This window comes from Carcharodon carcharias, chromosome 25 (assembly GCF_017639515.1).
Source record: "Carcharodon carcharias isolate sCarCar2 chromosome 25, sCarCar2.pri, whole genome shotgun sequence".
Classification (NCBI taxonomy): Eukaryota; Metazoa; Chordata; class Chondrichthyes; order Lamniformes; family Lamnidae; genus Carcharodon; species Carcharodon carcharias.
Window position 1 is genome coordinate 46232790 of NC_054491.1, and position 7234 is coordinate 46240023.

The following is a 7234-nucleotide window of genomic DNA, read 5'->3' on the forward strand; positions in this document are numbered from 1 at the left end:
TATTGGTGGACATTCTATCACCAGAGATTGAGACAGAGAGATCAAGGAAGGGAAGGGAAGTGTCAGAGATGGACCACGTGAAAATGATGGAGGGGTGGAGATTGGAAGCAAAATTAATAAATTTTTCCAAGTCCCGACGAGAGCATGAAGCAGCACCGAAGTAATCATCGATGTACCGGAGAAAGAGTTGTGGAAGGGGGCCGGAGTAAGACTGGAACAAGGAATGTTCCACATACCCCATAAAGAGACAGGCATAGCTGGGGCCCATGCGGGTACCCATAGCCACACCTTTTATTTGGAGGAAGTGAGAGGAGTTGAAGGAAAAATTGTTCAGTGTGAGAACAAGTTCAGCCAGACGGAGGAGAGGAGTGGTGGATGGGGATTGTTCGGGCCTCTGTTCGAGGAAGAAGTTAAGGGACCTCAGACCATCCTGGTGGGGGATGGAGGTGTCGAGGGATTGGACGTCCATGATGAAGAGGAAGCAGTTGGGGCCAGGGAACTGGAAATTGTTGATGTGACGTAAGGTGTCAGAGGAATCACGGATGTAGGTGGGAAGGGACTGGACAAGGGGAGAGAGAAGGGAGTCAAGATAACGAGAAATGAGTTCTGTGGGGCAGGAGCAAGCTGACACGATCGGTCTACCGGGGCAGTTCTGTTTGTGGATTTTGGGTAGGAGATAGAAGCTGGCCGTCCGAGGTTGGGCGACTATCAGGTTGGAAGCTGTGGGAGGAAGATCCCCAGAGGAGATGAGGTCAGTGACAGTCCTGGAAACAATGGCTTGATGTTCAGTGGTGGGGTCATGGTCCAGGGAGAGGTAGGAGGAAGTGTCTGCGAGTTGACGCTCAGCCTCCGCGAGGTAGAGGTCAGTGCGCCAGACAACAACAGCACCACCCTTGTCAGCGGGTTTGATGACAATGTCAGGGTTGGACCTGAGAGAATGGAGTGCAGTAAGTTCAGAGAGAGAGAGATTAGAATGGGTGAGAGGAGCAGAGAAATTGAGACGACTAATGTCGCGCCGACAGTTCTCAATGAAAAGATCAAGAGAAGGTAAGAATCCAGAGGGAGGGGTCCAGGTGGAGGGAGAATATTGGAGGTGGGTGAAAGGATCTGTTGAATGGGGAGAGGACTCCTGCCCAAAGAAGTGAGCCCGGAGACGAAGACGGCGGTAGAACAGTTCAGCATCATGCCGAGCCCAAAATTCATTGAGGTGAGGGTGTAAGGGTATGAAACTAAATCCTTTGCTGAGAACTGAACGTTCAGCATCGGAGAGGGGAAGGTCAGGGGGTATAGTGAATACATGGCTGGGGCTGTGGGGGCACTTCCTGTAAGGACTCCATCCCATTCTCTCAGTTCCTTCGCCTCCGTCGCATCTGTTCTGATGATGCTACCTTCAAAAACAGTTCCTCTGACATGTCCTCCTTCTTCCTTAACCGAGGTTTTCCACCCACGGTCGTTGACAGGGCCCTCAACCGTGTCCGGCCCATCTCCCGCGCATCCGCCCTCATGCTTTCTCCTCCCTCCCAGAAACATGATAGGTCCCCCTTGTCCTCACTTATCACCTCACCAGCCTCCACATTCAAAGGATCATCCTTCGCCATTTCCGCCAACTCCAGCATGATGCCACCACCAAACACATCTTCCCTTCACCCCCCCTATCGGCATTCCATAGGGATCGCTCCCTCCGGGACACCCTGGTCCACTCCTCCATCACCCCCTACTCCTCAACCCCCTCCTATGGCACCACCCCATGCCCACGCAAAAGATGCAACACCTGCCCCTTCACTTCCTCTCTCCTCACCGTCCAAGGGCCCAAACACTCCTTTCAAGTGAAGCAGCATTTCACTTGCATTTCCCCCAACTTAGTCTACTGCATTCGTTGCTCCCAATGCGGTCTCCTCTACATTGGAGAGACCTAACGTAAACTGGGCGACAGCTTTGCAGAACACCTGCGGTCTGTCCGCAAGAATGACCCAAACCTCCCTGTCGCTTGCCATTTTAACACTCCACCCTGCTCTCTTGCCCACATGTCTGTCCTTGGCTTGCTACATTGTTCCAGTGAAGCCCAACGCAAACTGGAGGAACAACACCTCATCTTCCGACTAGGCACTTTACAGCCTTCTGGACTGAATATTGAGTTCAACAACTTTAGTTCTTGAGCTCCCTCCCCCACCCCACCCCCTTTCTGTTTCTTCCCCCTTCCTTTTGTTTTTTTCCAATAAGTTATATAGATTTTTCTTTTCCCACTTATTCCCATTATTTTTAAATATTTTTAAATCTTTTATGCTCTCCCCACCCCCACTAGAGCTATACCTTGAGTGCCCTACCATCCATTCTTAATTAGCACATTCGTTTAGATAATATCACCAATTTAACACCTATGTGTTCTTTTGTTCTGTTGTTTGTGACATCTTTTGATGATCTGCTTCTATCACTGCTTGTTTGTCCCTACAACCACACCAACCCCCTCCACTTCTCTCTCTCTCTCTCTCTCTCCCCCCACCCCCCCACACACCTTAAACCAGCTTATATTTCAACTCTTTCTTGGACTCGAACTCAAGTTCTGTCGAAGGGTCATGAGGCCTCAAAACGTCAACTCTTTTCTTCTCCGCCGATGCTGCCAGACCTGCTGAGTTTTTCCAGGTAATTCTGTTTTTGTTTTGAATTTCCAGCATCCGCAGTTTTTTTGTTTATATATATATTAATGTTGGTATTGGTTTAGTTATTAATGTTTAGTTATTATTGTCGACATTGGTTTAGTTATTAATGTTGGTGTTGGTTTAGTTATTAGTGTTGGAGTTAGTTTAGTTATTAGTGTCAGTGTTGGTTTAGTTATTAGTGCTGGTGTTGGATTAGTTATTAGTGTCAGTGTTGGTTTAGTTATTGGCATTGGTGTTGTTATTAATGTTGGTGTTGATTTAGTTATTAATGTTTAGTTATCAGTGTCGGTGTTGGTTTAGTTATTAATGTTTAGTTATTAGTATCGGTGTTTGTTTAGTTATTGGTGTTGGTGTTGTTGGTTTAGTTATTAATGTTGGTGTTGGTTTAGTTATTAGTGTTGGTGTTGGTTTAGTTATTGGTGTTGGTGTTGGTTTAGTTATTAATGTTGGTGTTGTTGGTTTAGTTATTGGTGTCGGTGTTGGTTTAGTTATTAGTGTCGGTGTTGGTTTAGTTATTGGTGTTGATGTTGTTGGTTTAGTTATTAGTGTCGGTGTTGGTTTAGGTATTGGTGTCGGTTTTAGTTATTGGTGTTGATGTTGTTGGTTTAGTTATTAGTGTCGGTGTTGGTTTAGTTACTGGTGTTGGTGTTGTTGGTTTAGTTATTAGTGTTGGTGTTGGTTTAGTTATTGGTGTTGGTGTTGTTGGTTTAGTTATTAATGTTGGTGTTGGTTTAGTTATTAGTGTCAGTGTTGGTTTAGTTATTGGTGTTGGTGTTGGTTTAGTTATTGGTGTTGGTGTTGTTGGTTTAGTTATTAGTGTCGGTGTTGGTTTAGTTATTAGTGTTGGTGTTGGTTTAGTTATTAGTGTCGGTGTTGGTTTAGTTATTAGTATCGGTGTTGGTTTAGTTATTGGTGTTGATGTTGTTGGTTTAGTTATTAGTGTCGGTGTTGGTTTAGTTATTAGTGCTGGTGTTGGTTTAGTTATTGGTGTTGATGTTGTTGGTTTAGTTATTAAATTTGGTGTTGGTTTAGTTATTAGTGTCGGGTTGGTTTAGTTATTAGTATCGGTGTTGGTTTAGTTATTGGTGTTGATGTTGTTGGTTTAGTTATTAATGTTGGTGTTGGTTTAGTTATTAATGTTGGTGTTGGTTTAGTTATTAGTGTCGGAGTTGCTGCTGGTTCTGATGTTGGTCATGGTTTGTTGTTGGTCATTTGACCCTCATCTGAGTTCCAACCTAAGGCTACCAAGCACCAATCAACCTGAAGGGATTATGAAATCTCCAAGAATAGAAAGTAAACTCTACCCAAAATTACCGTGATCAAAACCTTTCCCACTAGTCAGCAAGAAAACAACTGTGAAAACTCAGTATTTGGTGCAGTAGTTCCAAGAGTTTGTTTCACTTGTTCTTTTGCCATTGGTTTCTTCCCACAACTTCACTAGCCAGATTCAGGAATCCTATGAAACCAAAGGATGTGAAATTAAATTTAAAATTGTGCTCCAAATCCACTCAAGTTAAACAAAGATGGCAGCAGCTGCCAGGCAGCTTCTCAGCTTTTCTCCAATGTTTGCTGATGTGACTGCCTCAGTTACACCCAATGTCAGGTGATCCACCAGCTTAAATTTCCTCCAGATGATTCTATCAACCCATTTTATAATTAGATGCAGCAATTTTTAAAAAATATACAAAGTGTAAGAGAATAACTAGGGAAAGAGTGGGGCCAATTAGGGACCATAGAGGTTAATCTGTGTGTGGACCCAGAAGATGTGGGGACAGTCCTCAATGAATACTTTGCGTTGGTCTTCACAATGGAAAAGGACAACACGGGTATAGACATCAGGGTGGAGAGCTGTGAAATATTAGAGGAAATTAACATAGAGAGAAGAGCAGGTACTAGCGGGTTTAGCAGCCTTAAAAGTGGATAAATCCATAGGCCTGGATGAGATGTATCCCAGGCTGTTGAGGGAGGAAAGGGAAGAGATATCAGGGGCCCTGGCAGTAATTTTCAAATCCTCTCTGGCCACAGGTGAGGTGTCAGAGGACTGGAGGGCTGCTAACATGGTCCCATTATTGAAAAAGGGAGGAAAGGATAGATCAGGAAATTACAGGCCACTCAGTCTAACCTCGGTGGTGGGGAAGTTACTAGAAAGAATTCTGAGGGACAGAATATATCTACAGTTGGAGAGACACAGGTTAATCAGGGATAGTCAGCATGGGTTTGTTAAGGAAAGGTTTGACAAATTTGATTGAAATTTTAAGGAGGTAACCAGGAGTGTTGATGAGTGTAATGCATTTGATGTAGTCTACATGGACTTTAATAAGGCTTTTGATAAGGTCCCTCATGGCAGGCTGGTCAAGAAAGTAAGAGCCCATGAGATCCAAGGCAAAGTGGCATGTTGGATCCAAAATTGGCTGAGAGGCAGGAAGCAGAGGGTAAGGTAAGAGGGATGTTTCAGCGACTGGAAGTCTGTTTCCAATGGGGTTCCACAGGGCTCGGTGCTGGGGCCCTTGCTGTTTGTAGTTCACATAAATGATTTGGACTTAAATGTAGGGCATATGATCAAGAAGGTCGCAGATGAGATGAAAATTGGTCGGGTGGTAAATAGTGAGGAGGATAGTGTAAACTGCAGGAGGATATCAATGGACTGGTCAGGTGGGCAGAGCAGTGGCAAATGGAATTCAACCCAGAAAAATGTGAGGTAATGCACTTGGGGAGGGCTAACAAGGCAAAGGAATTACACTATGAGAGGTAGGATCCTGGAGAGTACTGAAGATCAGAGGGACCTTGGTGTACATATCCACAGATCTCTGAAGGTAGCGGGACAGGTAGGTAAGGTGGTTAAGAAGACACATAGGATATTTGTCTTTATTAGCCGAGGCATAGAATACAAGAGCAGGGAGGTTATGCTGGAACTGTATAAAACGCTGGTTAGGCCACAGCTGGAGTACTGCATGCAGTTCTGGTCACCACATTATAGGAAGGATGTGATTGCACTGGAGAGGGTGCAGAGGAGATTTACCAGGATGCTGCCTGGGCTGGATGGTCTGAGTTATGAGGAAAGATTGGATAGGCTGGGGTTGTTTTCCTTGGAGCAGTGGAGGTTGAGAGGGGACCTGATAGAGGTGGATAAGATTATGAGGGGCATAGGTAGGGTAGATAGGAAGGCACTTATTCCATTAGTAGAGGGATCATTAACCAGAGGACTTGGATTTAAGGTAAGAGGTAAGAGGCTAAGAGGGGAGTTGAGGAGAATGTTTTCACCCAGAGGTTGGTGGGAGTCTGGAACTCACTGCCTGAAAGGGTGGTTGAGTCAGAAACTCTCGTAACATTTAAGAAGTATTTAAGTATACACTTGTGTTGCCATAGCCTCCAGGGCTATGGACCAAGCCCTGGAAAATGGGATTAGTGAAGTCAGATCTTTGTTACCAGTGTGGACATGATGGGCCAAATGGCCTCCTTCTGTGCTGTAAACATCTATGAATCTACAAGAATATAAATTAGGATCAGAGACAAAAAATGGTTTTCAAACAGATATTAGAAGCAATTTGGTCAAATGGAGCAGGAAGAAAAGTTGGGAGGGAGTCAGAATGAGACCAGATGCTATGAGAGGAGAGTTAGCGACCAAAGAGATAAACTCTGAACAACGTTTCTCACAGTGACTCCTGTTACGCGCTTATTCAACATATATGATATGGAGGCCTCTCTACACTATTTGAAGTTTGAACAGATAAAGGCCTGTCTACCTCTGGCAATACACTGCATTTCACTCAAAATGCTTCACTTACCCAATGTCTGCAATGGTCACACGGATCAATTGTATCATTTATTTCAACAACAGGAGCCACAGGCTGTGACACAATGTCCAGCGATTGGTTTGCTCCAGCAAACACTAACTTCAGTCCCGAGTCTTTCACAGTGGGAGTAGGAAGGAGGAAGCTGAGTGACTTCAACAGCGTAACCGCTCTGCTAAACCACTTCCTGTGTATGTACCAGCTTTGAGTTGATGCACAACACCCATATCCTCAATTCTTAGCAGACATGGATGCTTTGGCGTGTATTGATGTGCTGAAGGATGTTGTCTACATATGGTTGAGCAAATGAATGATGGATTATGTCCTAAGTAACAAAATATTTTCTATTGTCATTGTCAGTGTCCTGGTGCATCTGCCACTGCCCACTAGTCAGTATTTTAGTTTCACTTTCTCAGCCCTTAAACACATCTAATCAGCTTTTCTTGCCTAGTTGTTTAATTGCTTCATCATGAAATTTACTGGGAAGGAAAATGTTGTTCCGCTCATCAAAGCTGTGCTGGTGTTTTGCATAACCTGAGTCTGCAGACTCAGCCCACTCTCTCCACACTGGCAGTATATTTCAATACCCTAGCACTCTCCTGTTTACAACCTGCACAATTTAATGTCCTATCCTGTCAAATCCCAATTTACTCCTTACACCCTGCACTCTTTAATATCCAACCTAGCCTATCACAATCACCCCAACACTCCTTTCTGACCCTATTCTCCATAACATTAACACCCAATTTAATTCCACTTGCCTGATACTGCCTATACAACTTAATA

The 7234-nt window shown here is 44.4% G+C and overlaps 1 protein-coding gene across 4 annotated transcripts in view; it reads right to left on the reverse strand.

Moving 5' to 3' along the window:
- Positions 1-6601, reverse strand: part of tespa1 (thymocyte expressed, positive selection associated 1) — a 91790-nt gene extending 85189 nt beyond the window's left edge. For 2 of the 4 annotated variants that reach the window (XM_041174621.1, XM_041174624.1), the window contains exons 1-2: positions 6443-6601; positions 3972-4113 (exon numbers count right to left, since the gene is read on the reverse strand). The gene's annotated coding sequence lies outside the window, so the exon portion shown is untranslated. The remainder of the gene's footprint in view (positions 1-3971; positions 4114-6442) is intronic. The other 2 variants (XM_041174623.1, XM_041174620.1) reach the window with 2 other exon arrangements.
- Positions 6602-7234: the final 633 nt, after the last annotated feature.